The sequence below is a fragment of the Cyprinus carpio genome, chromosome A12 (assembly GCF_018340385.1).
Source record: "Cyprinus carpio isolate SPL01 chromosome A12, ASM1834038v1, whole genome shotgun sequence".
In the NCBI taxonomy this organism is placed as follows: Eukaryota; Metazoa; Chordata; class Actinopteri; order Cypriniformes; family Cyprinidae; genus Cyprinus; species Cyprinus carpio.
This window is the reverse complement of record NC_056583.1, coordinates 13,674,172-13,701,722: the sequence shown is the minus strand read 5'-3', so window position 1 is coordinate 13,701,722 and position 27,551 is coordinate 13,674,172. Positions and strand designations below refer to the sequence as shown.

At 37.3% G+C, this 27,551-nt stretch overlaps 1 protein-coding gene across 3 annotated transcripts in view; it reads right to left on the bottom strand.

Annotated features, from left to right (window-relative positions):
* The window catches only part of LOC109112554 (protein phosphatase 1B-like), a 37,098-nt gene extending 10,590 nt beyond the window's left edge, over positions 1–26,508 (bottom strand). The window contains exon 1 of one of the 3 annotated variants that reach the window (XM_042767675.1): positions 26,125–26,508. The gene's annotated coding sequence lies outside the window, so the exon portion shown is untranslated. The remainder of the gene's footprint in view (positions 1–26,124) is intronic. The other 2 variants (XM_042767677.1, XM_042767676.1) reach the window with 2 other exon arrangements.
* Positions 26,509–27,551: the final 1,043 nt, after the last annotated feature.

Here is a 27,551-nt window from a genome sequence, read left to right as displayed (position 1 = left end):
TATCATACGCAATGTTGAAAAAAAGTTCAGGTGCTTAATATTTTCATGAACATTGATACATCACGATTTCCTAAATGAACAAAGTTCAAAAGATGAGCATTTATATAAACAAATGCTGTTACAACAATATTGGTCAGTCTTTATTCTCAAACAATGAGCTGTGAGCATGACTGTAGGATTTTAGTGAAGGGGTAGCTCAGAGATACAGCATGGATGAAAGCTTCCTGTCAAAAGCTGGATCTAGCTCCTCACAGCATTATAGAAGGAGCAGTACCTAAAATAATGCTTAAGGAATAAGGATGTCAAAAAAGACTTCAGGACAAATAAGCTACACAGACTGATGGGGAGTGTCTAGATGGTAACTCAAGCTACTGCATCACCTTTCATCTCAAATATCACCTCTTACATGAACCACGCTCAGAGAAAAACACAAACTGGTTTTGGCTATCTTTACCTCATCCTCAGGAAAAGCACACAGACATCAAACACACGAGTGTACCATACAACCACGGAATGCACACAAAACGCTCTTTAAAAGGAGCTTAGCAGAACTTACAAGGCCAGAGGACAAATCTATTATTGATCACTTATAATACAGAAGGCAAAATGTATTTTTCATGAGTCTGAATGCAGGATTAGAAAGTGTGGAGCAGCTTTAAGCTGCTTTGGGCAAACCTCACCCGTAAGACCATTACATGACTCCAGGAATAGCCACTGAAATGTATTACAAGCCCAAATAAGCCATTAGACAAACGGAATGGGAGCCGCCTCGTAAGCTATGCAATCACCGACTGGGTCCTTGACCCTAGCAAACCCAGTATGCTACTAACCAGCAGTAAGTCAAAGTTTGCCAACCGATATTACAAGCAGGTCATGGGATAAGTCAAATTAGAGTTTCTCTCATTCTCTTAACGTGTCCCTCTTCACAGGTCTGTTTATCTATTGTGAGAATGAAAACTGGTAGCGGTCAGCAGGGCTGAGATCCAGTGAAAGTTCCAGCATTCAGAGGATTATGGGCTCATCCAAACCAGAGCATGTGGCCCATCGGGGACTAAACTAGAGTTACCCAAAAGGGTGGCGCTCACAGCCAGCTTTTGTGCTCTCTACTCCACACACGACAGGCATGGAAGGCATGTGACCAAAAAAGGCGGTTGGGAGCTGAAGAGTGTGTGTGGCTGGATGAGGGCACAGGTCATTTTGCAGTGTCATGGCTCGGCTGGCCAGGCTTGGCCGGTCCTCCCCCTCTGAGCATGGCTCTATTTATATCCTTTCAAACTGAGATTGGGTTACTTGCTGTTGAAAGTGGGCAGGGGCGAAGTGCTGCATTCTTATGGCTGTCATTCATGCGGGGCTTCTTTCCAACATTCACACTCAAATGTCCTTATCAGATCCTCTTCTTTCTGAAGCCTTGAGGCTAGGATGATCTCTGTCAGGAGTAAATGGGCTGATCCATCATGCAGCGCTCACTTTGATCAAACCCTGCCATTAGCATGGCAGATATGCTCGAGAGGAAGCTTAGTTAATGCTTGGGCTTCAAAACAAGCGCACAAGACCAGGTGCAGTAAATGCACGACCGTATCAGATCAAACACTAATAAACAGGCACAACAGCAGGAAATGAGGGGGGTTTGGAAAGGTGGCTTGATGTGGACCTTGAGAAGAGAGGGTTGAAACCGGACAGCAGAGTTTAGCTTTATCCCTTCACCACAAACTAAGAGGCAAGATTAAACATGTACAGGTGCATCTCAAATTAGAATGTCATGGAAAAGTTCATTTATTTTAATAATTCAACTCAAATTGTAAAACTTGTGTATTAAATAAATTCAATGCACACAGACTGAAGTAGTTTAAGTCTTTGGTTCTTTTAATTGTGATGATTTTGGCTCACATTTAACAAAAACCCACCAATTTACTATTTCAACAAATTAGACTATGGTGACATGCCAATCAGCTAATCAACTCAAAACACCTGCAAAGGTTTCCTGAGCCTTCAAAATGGTCTCTTAGTTTGGTTCACTAGGCTACACAATCATGGGGAAGACTGGTGATCTAACATTTGTCCAGAAGACAATCATTGACACCCTTCCCAATGAGGGTAAGCCACAAACATTCATTGCCAAAGAAGCTTGCTGTTCACAGAGTGCTGTATCCAAGCATGTTAACAAAGTTGAGTGGAAGGAAAAAGTGTGGAAGAAAAAGATGCACAACCAACTGAGAGAACCGCAGCCTTATGAGGATTGTCAAGCAAAATCGATACAAGAATTTGAGTGAACTTCACAAGGAATGGACTGAGGCTGGTTTCAAGGCATCAAGAGCCACGAAGGAATTTGGCTACAGTTGTAATATTACTCTTGTTAAGCCACTCCTGAACCACAGACAACGTCAGAGGCATCTTACCTGGGCTAAGGAGAAGAACTGGACTGTTGCCCAGTGGTCCAAAGTCCTCTTTTCAGATGAGAGCAAGTTTTGTATATCATTTGGAAACCAAGGTCCTAGAGTCTGGAGGAAGGGTGGAGAAGCTCATAGCCCAAGTTGCTTGAAGTCCAGTGTTAAGTTTCCACGGTCTCTGATGATTTTGGGTGCAATGTCATCTGCATGATGTTGGTCCATTGTGTTTTTTGAAAACCAAAGTCACTGCACCCATTTACCAAGAAATTTTGGAGCACTTTATGATCATTCTGCTGACCAGCTTTTTGAAGATGCTGATTTCATTTCCCAGCAGGATTTGGCACCTGCCCACACCAAAAGTTGGTTAAATGACCATGGTGTTGGTGTGCTTGACTGGCCAGCAAACTCACCACACCTGAACCCCAGAGAGAATCTATGGGGTATTGTCAAGAGGAAAATGAGAAACAAGAGACCAAAAAAAATGCAGATGAGCTGAAGGCCACTGTCAAAGAAACCTGGGCTTCCATACCACCTCAGCAGTGCCACAAACTCATCACCTCCATGCCACGCCGAACTGAGGCTAGGGATGCGCCGATTCGATATTCAAATCGGGTATTGGCTCCGATACTGCCATTTTATCCATATCGGTCAGAGAGGGCTGATCCAAATCTAGAATTTTTTATAAATTTTCTTTTTTGATTGTGCGAATTTTTCTGTGTCACTCTTGAAGCCATACAATAGCTTAATGCAGCGGTTCTCAATTTCAGTCCTTGCGCCCACCGCTCTGCACATTTTTCTATGTTAATCTTATCACTTCAGACGTTTGTTCTATTCGAACGTAAGTGCCCTGCGAAGTGGACATCACAGGATATTCCGCCATGATTCCGAAGTGAACATATATGTTCCATTCAAAGTGCAATGAAGTGTGTGAGACGTGAATTTCAAATTATATTTATTTACAGAGGTAGCCTATATGATGTCACACTTGTCCGTGTATGAAGACATTGCGCAGTGCAAATCTGTGAATGAATGTTCCGAAGCGAGGTAAACTTCAACAGATTTCCCCTGCTCAGGGAGTAGGGAGCATGTCGATGGGAACAGTGCACGGAGCTCACTTCTAACGAGCTGATTATCTGAAACAGGTGTGTTAACAAAGAGAGATGTGCAACATATGCAGAGCTGGGGGGCATGAGGACTGGAATTGAGCTGGCTTAATGTGAGCTACATATGAATATTTAAGTCCTTACATTAAAGTTCACACAAACTCTTCTCTCAGCCATCCCTTCAACCCATAAACCCAGCCGACTAAACCCTTACAAACAACAGTTACGACAGTCAGCTCAGTAAAGCTCTCTCCAAGATCGTTCTGTGTTCCCATTATTAAACTTGATTTGAAAATACATGTCTATGAATTTGCAAAAAGGACTTTAACTTCTTGCCGGAGTTTAATGTTGTTTTGTTACTTGCTACCGGGTGTCTGTGAGAACAAAACATGGGAGTAGAAAAGACTATAAATTGTTTTTAACGTGCACAGTAACTGAAATTTAAAACTTAAATGAAAGGCTCAATAACTGTTGCACATATATAATACACTACGCATCAATGTCTCTTATCTTTGTGCTTTGCACTTTTTAACACAAAGCGCTTACAATGTGCGCAGAATGACGCACTTGAAGCAACACGGAGTCATGTGTTGCTTCAAGCGCATCATTCTGCACTGTATGCACACACTGTAAACGCTTTGTGCTGCACTGTATTTGTTTTGTCCTATCGTATCTATCATATGTTGTTGCCTTATATAAAAATATGTTATACATTTAAAAGAAGTGCATTTTAATTTTTTAGTATATACCTTGTTATAAATACATTCATGAATGTTTTTAATGAATGGATTTTATAATACTACAAATAGCAATGTGTAACATTTTACCATATTTAGTGCAACACTTATTTGTTCCCCACAAAATAATTTTTGTTACTAAATGTTTGGATTTCTAAAATTATTGTGCACTTATTTTTCTAGAATAACTTTTGCTGCCGAATTATCCATTAACCTAGTTTATAAATTTCTGTTATAGATTAAAAAGGCAGATCGGAGCATCACTAATTGAGGCAGTAATTAAAGCAAAAGGAGCCCCTACCAAGTATTGAGTACACGTACAGTAAATGAACATACTTTCCAGAAGGCCAACAATTCACTAAAAATGTTTTTTTATTGGTCTTATAAAGTATTCTAATTCGTTGTGAATTGGTGGGTTTTTGTTAAATGTGAGCCAAAATCATCACAATTAAAAGAACCAAAGACTTAAACTACTTCAGTCTGTGTGTACTGAATTTATTTAATACACGAGTTTCACAATTTGAGTTGAATTACTGAAATAAATGAACTTTTCCACGACATTCTAATTTACTGAGATGCACCTGTATGTCTGGTACAACTTAATTAAAGAAATTACTTTCAATTGAAATGTAGTTCAATGTAAATTATATATAGACACTGCTGCACTAATCCTGGCTGGAAGCGCTAGGGATTATTCACACTTTATATTTAGGATTTATTTATATCCGTTTCCCAATACAGGGCACTTAAAAATATATACATTTATTTTTTTTTAGAATCAATAACCTGTACACATATGGCTTGAGCAAGTTCTGACATTAAAAACTTTACACAAAATCCATGATGCAAACATCTCCAGATTATAGAACCCAAGAGGCTGAATAAAGCTTAGAAAACAGCTCGTGTACATTTTACATTATAGATGAGTCTACACCACCACATTGAAATAATTATATTTTACTTGAGTTTAATAAAAAAAAGTTACTACTGCAAAATAAGACAGAGAAAACAAATTTTCTTTCTTTCTTGGGCTGGGTGCAAAAAGCCAACAAATGCATAGCACGACTACAGTAATCCAATTCACACACACACAAAAAAAAAAAAAAAAAAAAAAAAAAAAAAAAAAAAAAAAAAAGAGTCTTATGAACCAGTTCTTTTAATGAATGTTTCAAAAGTTAATGGTTTGAATAAGTCTGGTGAATCATTCACAAAATGAACACACGGAATCAGTCAGACTGGTTACTGAATCAACATATGACTCACATACTACTAGTCTGCAAACGATCATTTTTAGTGATGTCTGCCTTAAAAAAAAAAAAAAATAATTCCAAGTTGTGTGTACTTGAAGGTTAGAATTGGGTAATCTGTGGTCTCAATTTGATCCCAACAACTTGACAAAGATGTTTGTTGCTATTTTTTTCTTTTTTTTTTTTTTACACTGACTACTAAATGATTACAAAACTAAAATCTGTATAATTACTGGTTGTGTAGCCTATATGATGCCTTTATGATGATAACAGTATTAAAGACACTATTTTCACATTAATGTATACGCATTAAGAGAAACAGAATAATGTTGGAAACACTGTAGTACACAATAAGGATCCACAGGGATAACTACTGCTATAGCAACTGGGTAAACCGAGAACTTAAAGAGAAGCATGTTCAAACAGGATACATGATTTAATGCTGTCGTTACACTATGTTGTCGATACACTATGTTGCCATGCTAAGTTATTAAATTATTTGTTTACATAGTTTCAAAGCTAGAGAGTGAATGAACTCCAGGGTTCAGCTAAAAGCATCTTAATGTTAGTGTAATCTATTAAAGGATTAGTTCACTTCCAGAATAAAAAATTCCTGATAATTTCAAACTCAAAGGGCTCTACACGATCCCAGCCGAAGAATAGGGGTCTTATCTAGTGAAACGATATGCCATTTTCTAAGGAAAAAAAAATTAACCGCAAATGCACATCTTACACTAGCTCCGCAATGTGCGTCTGCAAATTCATGAATTACGAAATCACGTTGGAAAGGTCATCTGTGGTTATATCTACGTCTGTGTACATCTCGTCTACGTGCATCACACATACATCTATGCTTTGTTATTTATGATGAGAAAACCCGCAAGCGAGCATAACTTAATCAGCAAGCATGCGCACTGAACCAAACGCCTGTGTTCAGCGATGACTCATCTGAACGCCTCTGATTGGCCGCTGCATTCATAAACTCATACAATCGTGTGTGATTAGTTATAATGCGCAATGCGGGGGGGGAATTTGACATCATTTGACAATGGATCCAATATACTTTTTTCAATTTCTGAATGAAAGATCAAATGGATAAACAATAAAGACTTATTTTAACAGTCTTGTTTGATCATATCAAGGGTATGAATAATTTTGAGAACAACTGTATATATACACACATCGTTATCACATTGGTATATAACCACTTGTTACAACCAAGCTATGCAGAATACCATCTCTTAACACACAACTCTAACTCTGAAGCAGATGGGCTACAGCAGCAGAAGACCACAACGGGGTCCGCTCCTGTCAACTAAGAACAGGAAACAGAGGCCACAATACACACAGGCTCACCAAAATTGGACAATAGAAAATTGGAAAAAAATTGCCTGGTCTGATGAGTCTCGATTTCTGCTGCGACATTCAGATGGTAGGGTGAAATTTGGCATAAAGAACATGAAAGCATGGATCCATCCTGCCTTATCTCAACGGTTCAGGCTGGTGGTGGTGGTGTAATGGTGTGGGGGATATTTTCTTGGCACACTTTGGTCCCCTTAGTACCAATTGAGCATCGTTTAAACGTCACAGCCTACCTGAGTATTGCTACTGACCATGTCCATCCCTTTATGACTACAGTGTACCCATCTTCTGATGGTTACTTCCAACAGGATAATGCACCATGTCACAAAGCTCAAACTGGTGAAATTGAATTATTCTGACTGTTTGAGTTTTATTAAAATTAAACATTGGTGTAACCCAATGTGCCTACTTATACTACGCCCTTAAAGTATGTACTCCTTTGGTGAAGAAAAAGTACACACTTTGAGTGTGTAGTAGAAGAATAGGCAAGTTTTGGGACATACTATCACATCACATCACACAATTGCATGTTTAACGGACCGCTCTGCTGCATAGTTCCACGCACCCTGTCACTGTAAACTGGCCTGTCAATTGGGGCTGTGCGATTAATCGAAATCGTGATAAAATCACGATTTTAACGTGCGCGATTTCTAAATCGCTTTATAGCACGATTTTCTGCAGTCCCAACCTCCCGCAGTATGCTATCCGATCCAATCAGAATGCAGCGCACCTAAGTGGGGTGCAAGAACAGAACAGACCGGGCATACGCCTAACTCCAGGTTCACAAGCTCGGTCTGTGATGCGTATTTTTTCCGAGCCCATGTTAATGGATCAGAGCTTCACACTGCGTGTGGTAAAAGATGTGAACAGAAAAGGTTAGAAATCGAGAGGTGCGAAAATAATGAATATCTAGCGCATGAGCATAGAGAGAGTTGTGAGTGAGCGAGAGGAGACATGTTTTAAGTGCGTGCACTCTCTCCGGACGAGAGCAGCGTGTATCTGAGCACGCATGCCTGGTTTTGTGACAAAGCAAAAGAAATCTCCGTGCGAGTGGAGAGATTCACGCTCACGCATTATTTTAATGTGCTTTTGCGTTACAATAATGCGCTCTCGCTGCTGCTTCTGCACCGCATACACATACTGTATACGCACTGCAGACGGAGTACGTGTGAACCTTGGGCAATAAATATTTCAGCACCTGAGGCACCGCTACAATGAGCTCTATGACCAATGCATGGTAAAAAAAAAAAAAAAAGCCCTGAACACGGGTTTTATTTTATTTATTTATTTTTTTTTGCCATATGTCGAGACATTTTGTTTGACATCTTTACTAGTGATTATTTTGACTTATGTCTGTTCTAGAGGCATGTTACAACTTTTTGATAAAGCTCTCATTGGTTTTCTTTTGGAAATATGTTTCAAATGTATACTGAATGCATTTATGACTGTAAAGCATGTCTGTGTGTGTCAAAATCGTGATTAAAATCGAAATCGCAAAATTGATCAAAAAATTGTGATAGGTTTTTTTTGTCCATATCGCACAGCCCTACTGTCAATCATCTTGTCACAGTTATCCTCCACATTTCATTTCATTTAACTTCCTACCATATCAGAGAGAAAAGTAGTAGCATGTGATCTGCCAGCTGTGGGTCTTTATTCGAAGAGCTAATTTTTTTACATAATGAATGATTCATTTAAAAGTTAATGGCCAAACATGTTTATAAAAGTTCACATAGTTGTTGCAGATGAAATGTAACAGATAATATTAAATAAGGTTAAAGGTTAAATGTTGATTATTAGTAACTCAAACCCCCTTTATCTAAACCTCTACTTAATCATTGGTTGCTCACATACACCATGTTTGTAGTTTTTTTTTTAACACTTTTTATTCGTGTTTGTAGTTCTGCACCAAATCCTTTGGCAAAACACAATGACTTGTGGGCAATATTAGTCAGAGTGTGCATGGATCCACATTTCAAAAATCAACCTGACTTTTGGCACTCTTTTCAACATACTATGCTTTGGGACACATTCTAATTTCAAATACTATTTAGGATGGATAGTATAAACATAGGGAGGCAGGGCGAGATTATCAGTGAGTAAACGTTAGGGCTGCACACTATTGGACAAAACTCGCATTGCGAGATTTCATTTTTCTGCAATATATATTGGGATCTGAAAAAAAAAAATAAAAATAAAAAATCAGGACTTCAACAGTTTATTTTGGAAAAAAATAAAATAAAAATCAATGATTGGGGTGATTTTGTATTCAGGTACAGAAATTGAATCAAATGTAAAACAACACTGCATAGTCTTCACTGTATAAATTAAATCTAATAAATCTGTGTTAAAGCTACAAAAGTGATTTTTCTCTTTGTTTTGTTGTTTGATTAACACTCATAACACAGAAAGCTGTAAACCAATATACTGTTGCACATCCATTTTCTTTCTCGATTGTTTACCTTGACCTAAGCCTTAAGCAACTGTGTTTACAAGGATACTTGCAAACCACAGTATTTCAGGCACAAATAGATGCAGAAGTGAACAGAATTCAGTGTTGACGTGTATCTGTGTGGCTCTCACCGTGTCTACACCAGACGCGAGCGTCATGGCGCAACTTGACAAAATACAATGAACCCATTATAATCAGTGATGCTGTCTGTCTACACTGCACAAATCCCCGACAGTACACTGATGCCGCATTCTCTTTATGATGTACTGACACAAAGTTCAAATGATATGCAACGGTTGCTTTGTCACATCCAGTGTAGACAGACTTTGGGACCGTTCACGTCATGTCTAAAAACATGTGGAAAACATCAGTCGCACCACTTTTTTCTTATTTCCAAAGTGCTCGGGTGTTTTCGTGGCATCTGCCTTTGCTAAGCAACCGTGACCTGCGCTCGCCATGATGACGCAGAAGTTTCAAAGGATAAATGGATTTCCAGCACTGAAAAACGCGTGCAGTAGCCCTGCTACTAAATGTAGCAGTGTAGACACTGTGTCTGTGTTTGAGCAATGAAAACAATCAGTATAAATATAACAATCAGTAGGCTATATTAAACATCGCACATCCTGCAATGTGACTATCGTGGATGAGCACATCGCAATATCAGTGCTGAAACGATATATTGTGCAGCCCTGGTAAACGCATCTGCTCTTGTAAGCTAGCGCTGCACTGCCATTTGAACTTTGAACCGAGTGGATAAATCGTCCGTGTGGCGTGGTTCAAATGAGTTTCGTTCCGCTTTTGGCACATAAAAATTATATCAAACATTTATCAAACTTTTGTTATCGTTTTATCAAGGAAAATTATATTACTATAATTAGCGTTAGCATTTTATTGTCCAGCCGTAGATTTCAACAATATTGTTCTCTATTCTCACAGAATTAGAATGATTATTAGAACTTAATAGTTGTTAAAGTTGTCACCTTTGTCACAACATGGTGCCAAGTGCTCAATTTGAAAACAGTAATTCTGTGTGAGCTGTGCTTTAAACATCACATTAATAAAAATAAACAACTGACCTTTTTTCCTGCAAAATTTTAATGGGACTATACATCTGACTAGACTAATCGGGGCCTCAATTTCATTTTAGAAAATGGGGAGAATTTCCTCCTTTAGGTGGCTTTTATCCAACCTAAATGTTTCGTCACCCAGTGTATTTGTGTTTTACAATTTATGTTGTTGATTCATATTTATATTGTGAGGAAGATACTTAAAAATAACTTTAAATTCAATTCAGAGTTTGAAATCATTTTAACTAAAAAAGACAAGTAAACAGTCAGTAATAAAATAAGAACAGATAAATGACAAGCAATGGCACAAACAAATACAATAACAAAATACAAATAAAAAGAACTGTGCTTTAAGTTTTTCAGGTAGGTATAACAGTAATATTCAGGTACAGAAATACCATAGAAACTGAATAATCTATTTAACTTTAAAATAACACTGGTTAGTCTTCAATGTATAAATAAACATTAATGACAGACAGCAGCAGGTTTATTTAGGTTGCTGTCTCTTTAAGACCTCATGCACAGATCTAACATATAGGCCTACTGTTACAAATAAGTTGTTTCTCAACTGTTTACATTCACTTAATAGCCTATAGCTACAGGGCACCCAGATCATACGGTTTCAGGGCATTCCCTTAGCTAAAGGAAGATGTGTTGAATTGCCAAGGCACCAATACAAAAGAAGAGCAACGAGGCCCTGTGTGGAGAGAGCTATATCTGTCCAGCTAGCCTCAGCTGAGTAAACACAGAGTTTGAAGAATGACAACCAACCCCTCTTCTATCACTCACACCATATGTGGCCTCTGCTCTTCTGTAGGCAGGATGAAAGATGCAACGGCGGGTTCCTCTCCCCATGCACACATGTAAAGCGCAGAAGAGCTGTCAGATCTACTGTACAAATTATCTGCCCCCTCACAGACACACTGTATCACCCACACCACCCTATCACAGTTGGAACCGCAAACTCTCACCATCTTTCCCCTCGAAACTGTTGTCACTGGCCAGTCATTTGTATCAAAACCACACGGCAAAACTTGAAGCACAGGCCCACACTGCACAAACAGTGCCAAAATACATTGTATCACTGTAAGAGGGAAGTGGATTTTGGCAGCCTTACACAACCACTGTGGGTGTGAGCTAACAGTCAGCTCGCTAAAAGGTCTGTGAGGGGAGAATGAGAGACAACAGAGGGCAAACAAAGAAGGGAAAATTCATTAAATTACAATTAAATTAATTTCATTACTGCACAACTACAGACTAAACACAACCTGATTTTATTTATAATCTTCTCTAAGACCTGAGCAGAGCATCATCTTATGGGAATTACTGGTCTCCACAGGAGCAGCAGATGCGATCACAGCATGTGAATGAAAAAAGTTTACAGTATACAAATACAAAAATACAAAAAGTATACAAATATGCAATAGGGCTATCAAAAAAAAAAAAAAAAAAAAAAAAAAAAAAAACTGAATTTCGAATATTTGTCTGATTTAAAATAAAAATCCACATTCGAATGCAAAAATGTTGCATTCGAATTTTAGGTGTGCGTTAAGGAGGCTGCTTTAAGGCCCGCCCCTGGTATACTTCACATTCCACGTTTTGAAAAGGCTGACGAGCTCAACAGGCAGTACCACTTCTGTCGTGCATGTGCTTCTTCACCTCGTGCATGCGCTGTTGATAGCCGCGCAACCTGTCCACATGCAGGCAATTTTTGAGACCGCGTGGACGGGGTGCGCGGCTGTCCGTGAGCCCTCTTGACGATGAAAATTACATAATGCGGATGGTGCGTGCATGCGGACAGTCAAATTATACTTTGGCCTTTATCAGTGGCGCACGAGATCCGATGACAATATAAGAGTCATTGCATTTTAATGTTTTTGTTAGCCTATCCAGTTGAAGCAACTAGATGCAGCGCTGCTGTGATGTTCATTCAAAATATTGCAGAAAAAGAGAACATCAATGTGGAGAAGATCTTGTTTACATCAAAACTGAAACCAAGCCGTTCACACAGAACGCATATTTCACGCATTTTCTAGAGGGACATCTATCACAGTTGCACTCGCATCTTCCACAACAGAGCCGCATGTTTAGAAAGCCAGGGTTTCCCACACATTGATTTATTTGTGGCGGGCCGCCACAATATCAAAACTGACCGCCACAAAAAGATTTTCCAAAAGGCTTTGAATTCATTGAATAAACATGAGCACTGCACGTTTCAAAATCAAAAACCGATGCGGGTGTTTTTATATCACTGTATTTCAGAAGGAAACCGACTGTATTTAGAAAATTTTCGATTTAATTTTCATTTAATTTTGCATGTAATGCTTGATAAAGCAGCGTTTGTGAGCTCAGCGCTGCTTTACAGCCGTTACCGGAGAATCCTGTATCTCTGCCGCTCTTAAAGCACCTCCTGCTGGCAGAAAAAGATTTTGCATATATATGTATATATGGGGGCGGGGGAGTGCCGCCACAAATAGAGTGTGAGGCTGTGGGAAACACTGAGAAAGCCATGTAAAATTAAGGTGAGTTCAACTTTTTAAAAACATATCTCGAGACTTTATGTTGGGGTTTTCCCCATCCCACAGCATCTCATGTTTAAATGAAAAATGTACCCTGTGTGATTGGCTTTCCGCCCTTTGCATTAAACTATGCTGTTTTGTTTATAGTTCTTTAAGCAACTTAATTATAATTGGTTTATAAACCTTATTTTAAATATTATGCACTTTTTCCACAGTCATGTTTTCTTATGCTTTGAATAAACGTGCATTAATAATATTTTGCCCAATGCTAAAGTTCAATGCAAACTGTGTACCTGTTACTCAAAAAATATTTAACCCTCATGTGGTGTTCGGGTCAATTTGACCCGGAGAAGATTTTCTTTTTCCCGAAAATACTAGTAAATGTTATCGCTTTGGACTGAAACTTAGTGACTTTGTTCCCAAAGGGTATAACTACATCCAAATTTTTTTTTTGGAAATTTTCTTACTTTTTTGTGGGTGTTTTGTGTTACCTTGTTACACTTGTGGTGTTCCCGGTCAAAAATTACCGGCCTATAAAAAAGAGCTTATAAATCACTCATTATACCATATTTTTCACCCAATCTTGGATTCAATCTTTTTGTCAACTTGTTCTCTTTCAATTAGGACTGGTTTTATATTTCTGTTTGCATCTGATTAATCGTGGGCCTCATTTATCTGAGAGTAGGCATCTCATTTTTTGAGTAAAAAACAAATAATTTATGAGTAAATTTGGAAATATGAAAAAAAATATATAAAAAATGGCTACTGTTGATCACACTAGTCTACTCTAATGTTTCACCAGGAATTTTGTTTTGAAACTTTTGTTTTGTAAAAAATATGGCACATAGTCACACTTGTGGTGTGTCCTGGTCAAAAATGACCGGCCTATAAAAAATAGCTTATAAATCACTCATTATACATATTTTTCACCCAATCTTGGATTCAATCTTTTTGTCAACTTGTTCTCTTTCAATAGGACTGGTTTTATATTTCTGTTTGCATCTGATTAATCATGGGCCTCATTTATCTGAGAGTAGGCATCTCATTTTTTAGTAAAAAAACAAATAATTTGTGAGTAAATTTGGAAATATGAAAAAAAAATATGAAAAAAAAATGGCTACTGTTGATCACACTAGTCTACTCTAATGTTTCAACAGGAATTTTGTTTTGAAACTTTTGTTTTGTAAAAAATATGGCACATAGTCACACTTGTGGTGTTCCCGGTCAAAAATGACCGGCCTATAAAAAATAGCTTATAAATCACTCATTATACCATATTTTCACCCAATCTTGGATTCAATCTTTTTGTCAACTTGTTCTCTTTCAATTAGGACTGGTTTATATTCTGTTTGCATCTGATTAATCGTGTGCCTCATTTAACTGAGAGTAGGCATGGTCAAAAATGGTCACAATGGCCGACCATTCAAAGTGAATGGGAGAGACTGAAAATAACAGAACAATTTAGATTTCAGGAGCATGTTCATTATTTTCATGTAGAGCCCGACCGATATGGATTTTTGGGGGCCGATGCCGATGCCGATATTAACTCGAAAAGAGCCGATTTATAAGCCGATATTTTGATTTTGAAAATAAACTGGATATTAGACCCATTTCCTATAATACTACACACTTACACACATTCAATAGTAAAATATCTGCCTGTTCTATGTATGTGGGCTGTATAAACCCATTTTCCAGAAGGGATTATGTTAAAAAAAGCCTTAGATTACAGTCTCAATGACTAAACAATTGCACATCAAAAGTATATATATTTTTAATGATCAAAAGAACACTGCATTAGAGGAATCTTTGCAGAAGTACTCCCACACTTTGCTGCTACAGCGTTCACCTTTTTCAGCCATCTGTAGGGCAGAAAGAGAGACAGAGAAAGAATAAGCATGTGTATTAATAATATCACCATGTATCATTACTCATGTCATCATTAGAATTATAATAATAAACAACAGGGATCTCCTACATAGGCAAAAATGAGAAATATAGAGAAATATATATATATATATATATATTTTATTTCTCAAGCAATAGGTATTACCTATTACCTACTTATATTTAACTATATTATTACAACATTTTCCTGTTATGTCTGTAAAGCTGCTTTGAAACAATCTGTAAAAAAAGAAGAAAAAAAAGCGCTTGTTCAGCTCACATTTATTTACATGTCCCCTCTGGTTTAATCATTTCTGACGCACCTACTGTAGTTACTGTAACTACACTATATTTGCTCTCACAGACACATTCACAACGGACCCGTATATCTTCTCCTCTTCTCTTTGTGCAGTCTGAAATCAAAACATCGTCATGCGCTGGCGAACGTAAAGTTAGCCTGCTGTTACCGGAGATTTACGGAATCAATTCGAAGTTGAATGGTTAACGTTAGTGTCATGAACACACCGCTGTCAATTCTGAGAAGAACCACCTTCAAACAAGTTAATAGCAAGCATTTAAGGGGCCTGCTAAAAAGGAAGCTATGTTTTGCGTTAGAATAACGTAACAGTTGTTGTTTTTTCGAGGCACGCTGGTACATAACTTCTAGTCATTTACTACACGCGCCCCCCCGCCACAGTTACGCGGTCATTATGTGGGAAACACTGCAGATATATTTAGAATAAGTTAAACGCTAACGTTATAGTTTGACCTCTTATTAACGTTCGCGCGCTTCCACTGATAAACATGGTATTAGCTTTGTGGCTAATCTAATATAGCAATGCATTAGCGGCTGTAAGTGACGTTACAGAATATTTAGAAGTGATAATGATAGGACCGTTTAGCTAGAACTACCACACTGTTTTTATATACAGTGTATGAACTAAAATCTACAATCATTTCACATGACGAACGACAGACTCACCGTCAAAAGAGTACATCTCAGTGCTCGGGCCTGATAGCTTTCTTCTGTAGTGGATTTCTGGCGCTGTTGTCAACTGGGGAGCTGCAGAGCTCCCTCTGGTGGGCAAACTATGCAACACTCATAACATGAGTGAAGCATGAGACTCTTTTTTTTATGTTTCATCGGCCGTTTATAAACGCCGATGCCGATTTGAATGCAATTAGCTCATATCGGCCGATAATATCGGCCTGCCGATATATCGGTCGGGCTCTATTTTCATGTACACATGTGAGCATATGTGCTTGCAAACATCGAGCCCTTGGACCTGTGCATGTATCGATACATTTATACACACGCTACCCAGACACACACATGTTAAAACACACAAACTTTTGTGAGTATTACACACATTCTTTTCCACAGAGAGAAATTTGATCCTACCCTAACCTGCATCTTATATACATTTATCCATCTGACATTACCACACACACACACACACACACACACACACACACACACACACACACACAAACTTCAAAAGAATCTTTCTTTCATGTTCTTGTTTCATCACAGCTTCCAGACAAAATATTATGACATTTTGTTTTGGAACTGTGAGGTTCTCACACAGAACTAGACAATATTTACAAATATACATCATGCGATGGCACAGGCATATATAAATGCCTCACAGCACCTTGCTTGTCATTCAGCTGGGCCCTCATCACTGGAAGACAGCTCCTCATCAGTTGTTTTCAGCTCCGTAGCCGATTCAGTGGTGCCTTCCTCTTCAGAAACATCTTAACTGCAAGATGCATCCTGCATTTCCTCCTCCTCACTAGTTTCTGAGTCAAAAATCTGATGAATAACATCATGTGCAGAGAGCTGCTTTGCCATTGTGCTGCCACAAATGAAGACAAGCAAGGTGCTGTGAGGCATTTATATATGCCTGTGCTTTCGCATGATGTATATTTGTAAATATTGTCTAGTTCTGTGTGAGAACCTCACAGTTCCAAAACAAAATGTCATAATATTTTGTCTGGAAGCTGTGATAAAACAAGAACATGAAAGAAAGATTCTTTTGAAGTTTGTGTGTGTGTGTGTGTGTGTGTGTGTGTGTGTGTGGTAATGTCAGATGGATAAATGTATATTAGATGTTAGGGTAGGATCAAATTTCTCTCTGTGGAAAAGAATGTGTGTAATACTCAAAAAAGTTTGTGTGTTTTAACATGTGTGTGTCTGGGTAGCGTGTGTATAAATGTATCGATACATGCACAGGTCCAAGGGCTCGATGTTTGCAAGCACATATGCTCATATGTGTACATGAAAATAATGAACATGCTCCTGAAAAATAAATTGTTCTGTTATTTTAAGTCTCTCCATTCACTTTGAATGGTCGGCCATTGTGACCATATTTGACCATGCCTACTCTCAGATAAATGAAGCCCACGATTAATCAGATGCAAACAGAAATATAAAACCAGTCCTAATTGAAAGAGAACAAGTTGACAAAAAGATTGAATCCAAGATTGGGTGAAAATATGGTATAATGAGTGATTTATAAGCTATTTTTTATAGGCCGGTCATTTTTGACCGGGAACACCACAAGTGTGACTATGTGCAATATATTTTACAAAACAAAAGTTTCAAAACAAAATTCCTGTTGAAACATTAGAGTAGACTAGTGTGATCAACAATACCAATTTTCTTCAGATTTTATTTAATATTTCCAAAATTATTCAAAAATTTTAAAAAAATTACTCAAAAAATGAAATGCCTACTCTCAAATAAATGAGGCCCATTATTAATCAGATGCAAATCAAAATATAAAACCAGTCCTAATTGAAAGAGAACGTGTTGACAAAAAGATTGAATCCAAGATTGGGTGAAAATATGGTATAATGAGTGATTTAACAGCTTTTTTTTTTGGGCCGGTCATTTTTTGACCGGGAACACCACAAGTGTTATAGGGAAAAACTACAATACTTAAATTTAAGGCATGTCTTTTTCTGTTCCAAAATGACAATACTTAAGGAAAAAGTTCATTTTTCTTTTACAATTGCAGATTCACTACATTTGCCTTTCATTTTTATCGTTTTCACTGACTTCAGTACTGTTAGTCTCACCTAGAAAGATTTCTGACTACTGGCATAAGCCAAGCTCACATTCACTCCTAGAAACTGCGCAGAAGCCAATCAGATTTGTAGCGGTGAGTTCTTGCCATTTTTGTGTGCAATATGCATCAGACGATCTGTAGGCGTGATGCCTGAGGGTTAGACTACAGTAAGATCAGAAACAGAAACTTAGCAGCAGTGCAATAGATTAAACAATGCAACGTTTCTTTAAAACCGCTTTCTCAGTATTTTACTTCACTAAAATGGCTTTGCTATTGGCCACATAAACTGGTAAGAGCGCCGAAGAAAGTTGGTGCAGTGGCAGCACAAACTGAATGGCCTATTGGGATACAAACTGATTTAGTGATGTGAACAAATACTGCTGATAAATCCTCTAAGCTGTTTAAGTTCAAAACACCACATCCCCAAATTCCCTCAAAACTGCACCTTGTGAATCTTTCAAACACACTTGCAGCAGACACTCATTTCCTTCTCACCACAATGTCAGTGCTCAGGCACGCAAAGGAGAAGTTCTTTTGTGAACCAAATTGTTTGCTGGGGGGAAAGAAAGAAACATGAACAGAAAAGGCAGACAATTTTGTGCTGTTAAAAGAAGAAAGAGAAACTTTGTTGCACGATAGATGAGACCATTTAAGATCCTCATAAAGGAGTCAGTAAGATGTCATCGCAAAGACATCCAAAACCAGTAGTGCTTCCTTTCTGTTAGAGCACAGATGACCTGATACTTGCTTCAAGTTTTGACAAAAGTGTAAAGGCAATACTTCATCAAAATATTCATATTATGAAGTCATAATTTTTACTGCGGTCAAGGAACTAAAATTGTCAAAAATTAAGCACAAATAATCAAGGAAATTTTCCAATTCTATATACAATGACACCTAGCTAGTTATTGTTCTCGAGATTCTAATGGAAATTAAAATTTAGTTTGTGTGAATATACAGTAAATAAAAGAGCAGTATTTGCCAACATAATTTTTTATGTACAAAATAGGCTACAGACTTACGTGCATTTTTTTTGGTGATGAAGCAAATTTCACATGGACAATTTAAACTAACTGAAAGAAACTCCTCAAACCTACTACAGGGTTTCCCACACATTGTTTTATTTGTGGCGGGCCGCCACAATATCAAAACTGACCGCCACAAATAGATTTTCCAAAAGGCTTTGACTTCATTGAATAAACATGAGCACTCCACGTTTCAAAATCAAAAAACCAATGCGGGTGGTTTTTATATTACTGTATTTCAGAAGGAAACCGACTGTATTTAGAAAAATTTCGATTTCATTTTCATTTCATTTTGCATGTAATGCTTGATAAGGCAGCGTTTGTGAGCTCTGCACTGTTTCGCAGCCGTTACCGGAGAATCCTGTATCTCTCCCGCTCTTAAAGCGCCTCCTGCTGGCAGAAAATGATTTTGCATATATATATGTATATATGGAGGCGGGGGAGTGCCGCCACAAATAGAGTGTAAGGCTGTGGGAAACACTGTACTAACTATTAGGATTGGGTGAAAAAAAAAATATTGATTTCTCTATTTTAATCAATTTTCATTTTAAAAAAATAATATTGATTCTTAAATCCCAAGAATCAATTAGTCAAGCCTGTTTTCAGTTAAAGGGGTCATATGATGTTGCTAAAAAGATTATTTTGTGTATTTGGTGTAATGAAATGTGTTTATGCGGTTTAAGTTTCAAAAAACACATTATTTTCCCACATACTGTACATTATTGTTTCTCCTCTATGCCGGCCTTTCTGAAAAGCATCGTTTTTTTTACAAAGCTCATTGGTCTGAAAAAAACAATAACAAAATTCATTACAAACGAGCCATTTGTTGCATCCAATGGGGACATAATTATGGATTATAATGACTTATACTGTCTTTTTACACATTTCGTTGCATCGTGCCGCATAAACATAAAACCATGTCTGCATTTGTGATCAGAGAAATGACCAACAACAAGCCTTCTCTACACTGCTTAAAAATTGCGTTTTAATCATCAGTGGCAAATCATTTAAATATGAAAACTAGGGATGTCACGATTGAACTCAAACCATTCTTTTTTTGCATCAAAATTTCGAAATTATACAGTCTAAATTAGATTGAAAACTGCTCATGCTGCATGCAGCATCTTTGTTTGGATCATGATTAAAATGCAGTGGTTGCCTCTAATTTTATATGGAAAGAGTACAGACAAAGCCTTGTTTATATTTAGAGATTTATTTTATTTGTGTTATTTGATTTGGGGCTTCTTCTAAAATTTCTATTTTAAATTGTCATTTAGCAGATGCTTATCCAAAGTGACTTACAAATGAGGTCAAAAGAAGCAATCAAAACCAACAAAAGAGCAATAATATGCTATAAAAGTGCTATATTAGTATATTATTATAGTTATTTACATTTAGTCATTTAGCAGCCGCTTTTAATGTGCAGCATTTTGCCCAAGCAATAATAAAAGGACACATTTAATTTATAATTTATCCTAAATCTCATTTTGTTTAAAAAATAAAATAAAATCGTGAATCGAATCATGAGTTGAGTGAATTGTTACATCCCTAATGTACACACATCCGAATATTTGGGTTGAACTGTTTTGCAACAGTGTTGTAAATACAACTTAACCACTGATTTGTAGTTGTGTCCTCTTTTGGAAGGTCAAACAAAGTATTTTCGCTTTCACAACGAAACACACACCATCTCCACAACATGGCGGCAGCAACAATACTACAGCGAGAAGCAAAGTTACACCTTATTTCTTTGCTTGAACATTTGGGCAGCTTTATGCAAATCTTCCCACATCGTGACGTAGACATGTTGGGGGCGTGTTTAAATTAGGCATTTTAGGAGGGCATGGACGAGTCTTAACTTTTATAAAGAATATCTCTTTGGGTTTGAGACTTTAGTCTTTGCAACTTTAGGGATATTATCTATTCACGAACAGCTTGTAACACTCCAAAGAGAAAGGAAAACTTAAAATCGTATCATATGACCTCTTTAATGAGCAGAACATTGAAGCGTACATTCCTTAAAAAAAAATATATATATAAATAAATTCACAATAAGCTTTGTGCTTTTTTACTTTTGATATGAAACAAACTACCAAACATATTCTATGACCATAAACTCTTTCGTCAGCTAGAAAAATTAACTTTAGCGGAGCATTTTTCTAAATATATACACACCATAACGTAGGCCTATTCATCAATGTTTAATTCATGTTTGACTAAATCTGTCAATTTATGACAGCCACCATTCAAATGTTTATATGTCAAAAAACGAAGTAGAAATATAATTATATAATTGTAACTTTATTATTATGGAAACTGTAATTTAAGAATTTGTATATAAATCAGACAGTTTAACCTTCAATAGGCCTATTATAGTAACGTTGTGCCAACTGCTGTATATTTTACAGCATTAGTTGAGAGATTTTTCCGGCAAATTTTGGCATGTACTGTACTTGATATCCAAAATAAACTGATATTGAATCTGAGAAGAACCTCTTTTGTCTAAATGGTTTCATAAAAGAACCTTTAACATCTGAAGAACCTTTACGTTTCACAAAAGGTTTTTTTTGTGGCAAAAGAAGGTTCTTCAGATTATAAAAAGTTGAGAAAGAGATGGTTCTTTAAAGAACCTTTGACTGAATGGTTCTTTGTGGAACCAAAAATGGTTCTGTGAAGAACCTTTCAAGCACCTTTATTTTTAAGAGTGTGTCTTTCACACTTTCAGTCTGTTTTTTTTAATTAGTAAAATGCAATTTTATAGAAGTTTAATCATGTAGACAACAGGTTAAGTAAAAATATTAAAATGCAATAGTGCATAAAAACAGCAAAATGCTTCTCTTTATAGTTATTTTTCTAGCTGACTGATGAGCTTATGGTCACCTTATTGTTATTCTGAGGTAAACCTATTTTAGGTTGCAATGTTTACAAGCTTTACACGTTTTCCGCAGTTTGAAACACTGAATGAGCTTTTACACAAGACATTTCAGAAAGTTGTACTGTAGGCTCTCTTATAAAATAGCCTACCATTTGATGTTAATTCATGATCATTATGCACTATAGTAGTAAAGAGAAAGATTAAATGGGTTACTTGCTGCTTGAACTGAGGCGCTAAAGTGACCGCACCTTCACGCATTAACAGAACACAGCAAAGACCTAAGATCTTGTTAAGAAGAAGCCATATTAGTAATGATTATAAATGAGAATTGTTAACGATATTGCCAATATCCACACAGCTGACAGCTTCACCTGCTGTAGTTTGTTCAAGTTGTGCACGAAATAGACGTTGCTTTTCTGCACTTTCACTTCTTACGTCTCCGTCATGACGATCTCTTTCATGCTGCACAACTGAGCTGAGCTGCATTTAGCAGGTGTGTGTCAGCACTGCTGCACATCAGAGAGGAGGAATGTTTGAAACTTTTTTTCCCCCTAAAACTTTGATGCGCATCATCTCAGTTAATATGTGAACATAGCAAATGATGCGATCGCAAAACAATCAGGAAAAAAGGCATTACATGCAAATTTTTAAGTTATAACATGTAAATACATAGGTCTATTTGCCAGTGGCGACCTCAGCAAAAACTTCACTCGCAATTTAATATTTTTGGTTTTATGTTCCACAGAAAAAGAAAACATCATTCAGAATTAGAATGACATGAGGGTGAGCAAATGTTTTAGGAGTTTTTCATTTTTGAGTGAACTATCCGTGATGTGTACATTTACAAAGAGATGCCAAGGGAATGTGACGAGACAGTACTTTAGTAACCCATGCAACTTCTGAATCAAGATCTAATGAAAACTGTCCATACAGCTGGCTTCAGTCAGTCAAATCTGCTTTTACAGCACTAAACAAAAATATCCACTTATATACACAACCTACTTAAGAGAAAACAGAACAGGACTGCTAATATGAAATAAAAGTATTATCAACTGGGATATACACTGTAGTAGCACTGTTACGAAATTAAACAAACTGCATAAGAAATTAATATTGATTTCAAATATGGTTAGGCTACTTAACATCCATTAGTGAATTTACCATCATTGCATAACAAAGGCAAGGTGCTTGAACATGCTTTTTATAGCTACCTGACCTATTGCTTTTACTGATCCACTCATAAAGCCAACTCAGAAATATTCCACAAACTCTGGCTATCAAAACACAGCTGGCAGATTCCATTAAGATTCAAAGCAATGGACCTACTAGTCTGAAATACAACCAGCAAGGATGAAGTTTTTACCCTGAAGCTGTAACATAAGGACACTGTGACAAATACTTGTCTCTGAAAATAAAACAAAGTTATGATCAAAGAATAGCCAAATTCAGGCTATTCATTGGTCATGATAACCATTTATTTCATCAAAAATACAGAAATGTTATTTCAATTTAAAAGAACTGTTTTCTGTTTTAATACATTTTAAAATGTAATTTATTAATGTGACAGCTAAGCTGAATTTTCAGCAGTCATTTTACCAGTTTCAGTGACACGATCCTTCAGAAATCATTGTAATATGCTGATGGTGCTCAAGAAATATTTCTTATTAATATGCTGTGTGCTTAAGATGCTGCTTAATATTTTTGTGGAAACTGTGATACTTTTTCCAGGATTGTGTGATATATAGAAAGCTTAAAAAAAAAACAGCATCTTTTGTGTCATTATAAAAGTCTTTATGGTTAGCTTTGATCACTTTATATAAAAAAAAAAGAAAAAAAGAAAAAAATTACTGACTCCAAACTTTTAAACGGTAGTGCATGCTGCATGCATTTTTTTAAGCCAAGCCTTACAAAAGCTCCTCTTTACGTCAGACGTTCAGCACAACACATGCGCGCACGCCCTCTCACACACCCACACACAGGGAAGTGGTCAAGAAAGAGTTAATCCTGAGTCATTCTGAACACCACCCTGCCAAACCCATAAAACATACAAATACTCTCCGAGTATAGGAAATATTGTCCATGTTTTCACGCTGTTGTGGTCCTCACACACCACCTATTCAGGCCTCTTGACATTAGTCTGTGCGAAGGAGAGCTGGTTCAGCGGTGACAACATGATGACATTGAGAAGAGGGTGATCCACAAGACCTGACTGTGACCCATACACATATTAAGAGCATGCCAAGAAAATTAAGAGCGCTACCTGTGACCGTCATTATGATGATGCATATTTAAATGCCATTTTAAAATGATAATCTACATAATAGCCTCAATCCAACCATCATGAGGACAACACCTAAAAGGTGTATACAACAATTCTTAGCTAATAAATATCTTTTTCCATGACTATTGTCTTCTGTCATGTAATGACCCCAACCAATATGAAGTCAAACACACAGCTGCCACTTAAAGCGGTAGTTCATCCAAACCCGTATGACTTAGTTTCTGCTTACAGAAAACAAAAGACAATATTTTAAAGAACTATTTTGGTCCATACAATGAAAGTCAATGGGGTGCAAAACAACACTAGACTCCTAAGACTTATTGCATGGACACAAACAGTTATTCAAAATATCTTCTTTTGTGTTCCACAGAAGAAAGTCAAAGGTTTGTAAAGACAAAGTGTAAGTAAATGACAGAATTTTCATTTTCACATTAGTTAACTTGCACAATTGTTTAGCGTCAGCGGCCAAATATTTTCCAACAGTGCTCGCCATTCCATTGCCATCACAAGAGATCTGCATGGCAGTCTTGTGCTTCAGTTTCTGCCAATACTTCTGTGCCTGTCACAGATCTGGACGGACTTTAAGGAAGTCACTGAGCAAACAAAGGGGTCCCCTCATCTGTTTTTCTTACACTGTCAATCCTCCAACATCCCCACTCATGCAAATCCATCCTTCAGCAATCAGCATCAAATGAACAACCGCAAACTCAGCACTATCTAAACGGCAGACTGGGTCAAAGTTTTGCACGGTGTTCAATCATGATAAAGAAAGAGTTAACTGCTGTCGTCATTTGGTCATGACTACAGTCTACAGCCGTACCGATCGGGTTAACAAATGATGACCAAAGCACTTTATCTACAGTTATAATCAGACATCTAATCTCTCTGCAGATGAACACAGTGCCAAAGTTTGAGTTACTCTAACATAAAAGTGTCACTTTTGATCAATTTACTGCATGCTTGTTCAATAAAAGCATTTTTTAGGAATAAAAAAAATTCTGACCCCAAACTTTTGAACAGCAGTGTATCTGAGAACACAATCTGAAGTCATAAAGTTATCTCTAATGCCTAGTCAATTCCTAGTCAGCCTAAAGAAACGCTGTCCTAGACAAAATATGAAACATCACTTGCAAACGAGGCAAGACTCCTCTAAGATTTAAAACTAAGATTTGCTGTAATATATAAAAAGTGAAATTAAGATTTGACAACCTCGTAGTCAGAAATGAGTCTGACACTTCTACAAACTGTATCAGAGGTAGAGTGAACATAAATATGCATCAAAAATGAGGTAATGGAAGAACGAGACATTAACTTCTTGGCCACCATTCAACTTTTGAAGCCAGTTATATAATGTCAAAGTGTTACCCATTATGAAGGACTCTAAATTTATACTCACCATCAATTGAAGTTTTTGCTACACCTAACGTCACTTAGCAGTCATCTTACGACAATGAAATATTAAATCACATTATGTTGCATTAAAGCAAAACAATTAGCTGTACAAATAATAATAATAAAAATAAAAAAATCAATAATATAACTTAGGAGAACTTGCAATAACTCAGATGATAAAACGACAATTTCAGCATTAATCTCAGGCCTTCCTTGCAAACACCCAGTAAGGCAAAAGCAACCAACTGCGGTAAGCATGAAATCAAGGGTAAATGTAAGCACACTGTAGGTTAAAAGAACATATGAAGCGTTAAATGTGAGTGAGAAAAGCTTTAACAATGTCAGAGAAACCGAAGGAGAGCTGACAGGAGCCGAGGTGATTACATAATGCACTGAATTCTTACTAACAGTGAGCACGAGCCGATGGGATTATTTTTGACGCGCGCTTGTTTGTCTGTCGCTGCTACCGGACAAACAAAATCGTTAAACCTCGGAACTTACACACAATAACAACAACAAATGTTTCTTTGTTGTATCCCAACCGAAAGTGGTCGGTAATGTCAGTCTAATATCGTTATAGCCGTTCTTGTGTGTCTGCTCGCTTGTTACACAACAAGCCTCATACTTAGCAATGAAATCACGCGCAGGCTCGCGCTGATTAGCTTAGCACGAGCTCTCGTCGAGCAAACCCGAGGCCCACACGTCTCCATACTCACGTTTCCAGATATACTGCGGATGTCAGCACTCGTTCCCACTTCGGTCTCTTGGTTGCGGATATTTTCGGAGCCGATATGCGTGTCGCTTCCTTCAAAAACAAACAATCAGGGTGACTTCACGCGAGAAGCGATCATTCCGTTTACGGCGATTCTCTGCTTTGATAGCGTGAATTTTTGCGCATGGTTGACGCCAACCAATGTCCCTGAACAAATCTGTCGACTTATTGACTAAATATGTCTAAGTTTCCTATCAGTACGGGATCATGGTGTAGAATAAATCATTACATAGATCCAAATAATCAGCTTCTGTAGGGAGGCCGAGATATCCTTCGGTTCAGAGACTTGTGAGTCTTGATGGAGGGGAGGGATAGTTTCTTCAAGTGACTCGATGATTGGCCAAAACTCCACAAGGCGTGTTTGCTAATTGGATTATTTTGCTGACAGCTAAGCCTACAGTTGGCCAATCCAACGATTTGATTGGCTTTCGTCTTGTCATTTACCGTGAGGACTCTTGAACAGCAGTTACAATACGTGCAAAACTCAGTTTGTCATGCTGAGAGTCACGGTTGGGGCGATGTGTTTTTAATTAACGTCACAGTAATAAGCCAACATTAGCTTAGTAATATAGCGCTTGGTTAGTAATATGTAGTGCATTAGAATATTTATTTATTAATTAAGAATAAGGTATAGTGTTTGTTTAAATAATAAAAGTTTATAATGTGTGTGTGTGCGTTCTTATTAATAGTCATGGATATTTTTTTTATTTTTTATAATTGTCCTTTTTTTGTTGTTGTTGATTTTCAACAGTAAAAAGTAAAGTTCTCAGACTTAAATCACAGATAGAATCAAAATTAACAAATCTTCCTCACGTAGCACATTTGTGTTTTGCATTGCACAGATTTGTTTGACCTTTTAAATTAATACATATATATATATCTAGGCATGTAGAGAACAAAAGCTGACCAAATACATCTGAAGATATCTACATTCCCTTTTAGTCAAGCACTGGTTGTCTCAAATGGAAGCATTTTTAAGATCTTCTCAAACTAATCAAAGAGGGTTTATTCTTGGTCCAACTAAGTAAAATACAATTTTGGCCTGTAAATACAGTATCAGTTTCTGAGGAAGATCAATGCTGTATGGTGCAAGTATCAGACTGCTGGATGTCAATCCCAGAATAAGGAGATACGAGTCCAAGGTATAACCAAATACCCTTTGATCTTGCTCCAGATCCCATGCATTCTCTTTCAACCTTCATGAAACACTTCTGCCTCAGTGATTCTTGTGGATGCACCAGCTGAACTGTCCACTTCTCTGACTGCAGGGGTGTCCAAACTCATGGTGCATTCTAAACGGGTTATATCGCCCTCCGAAGGGCACTTCGGAGGGAAACAATCATGGCCGCCATATTGAAGGGTCGTTCCAAA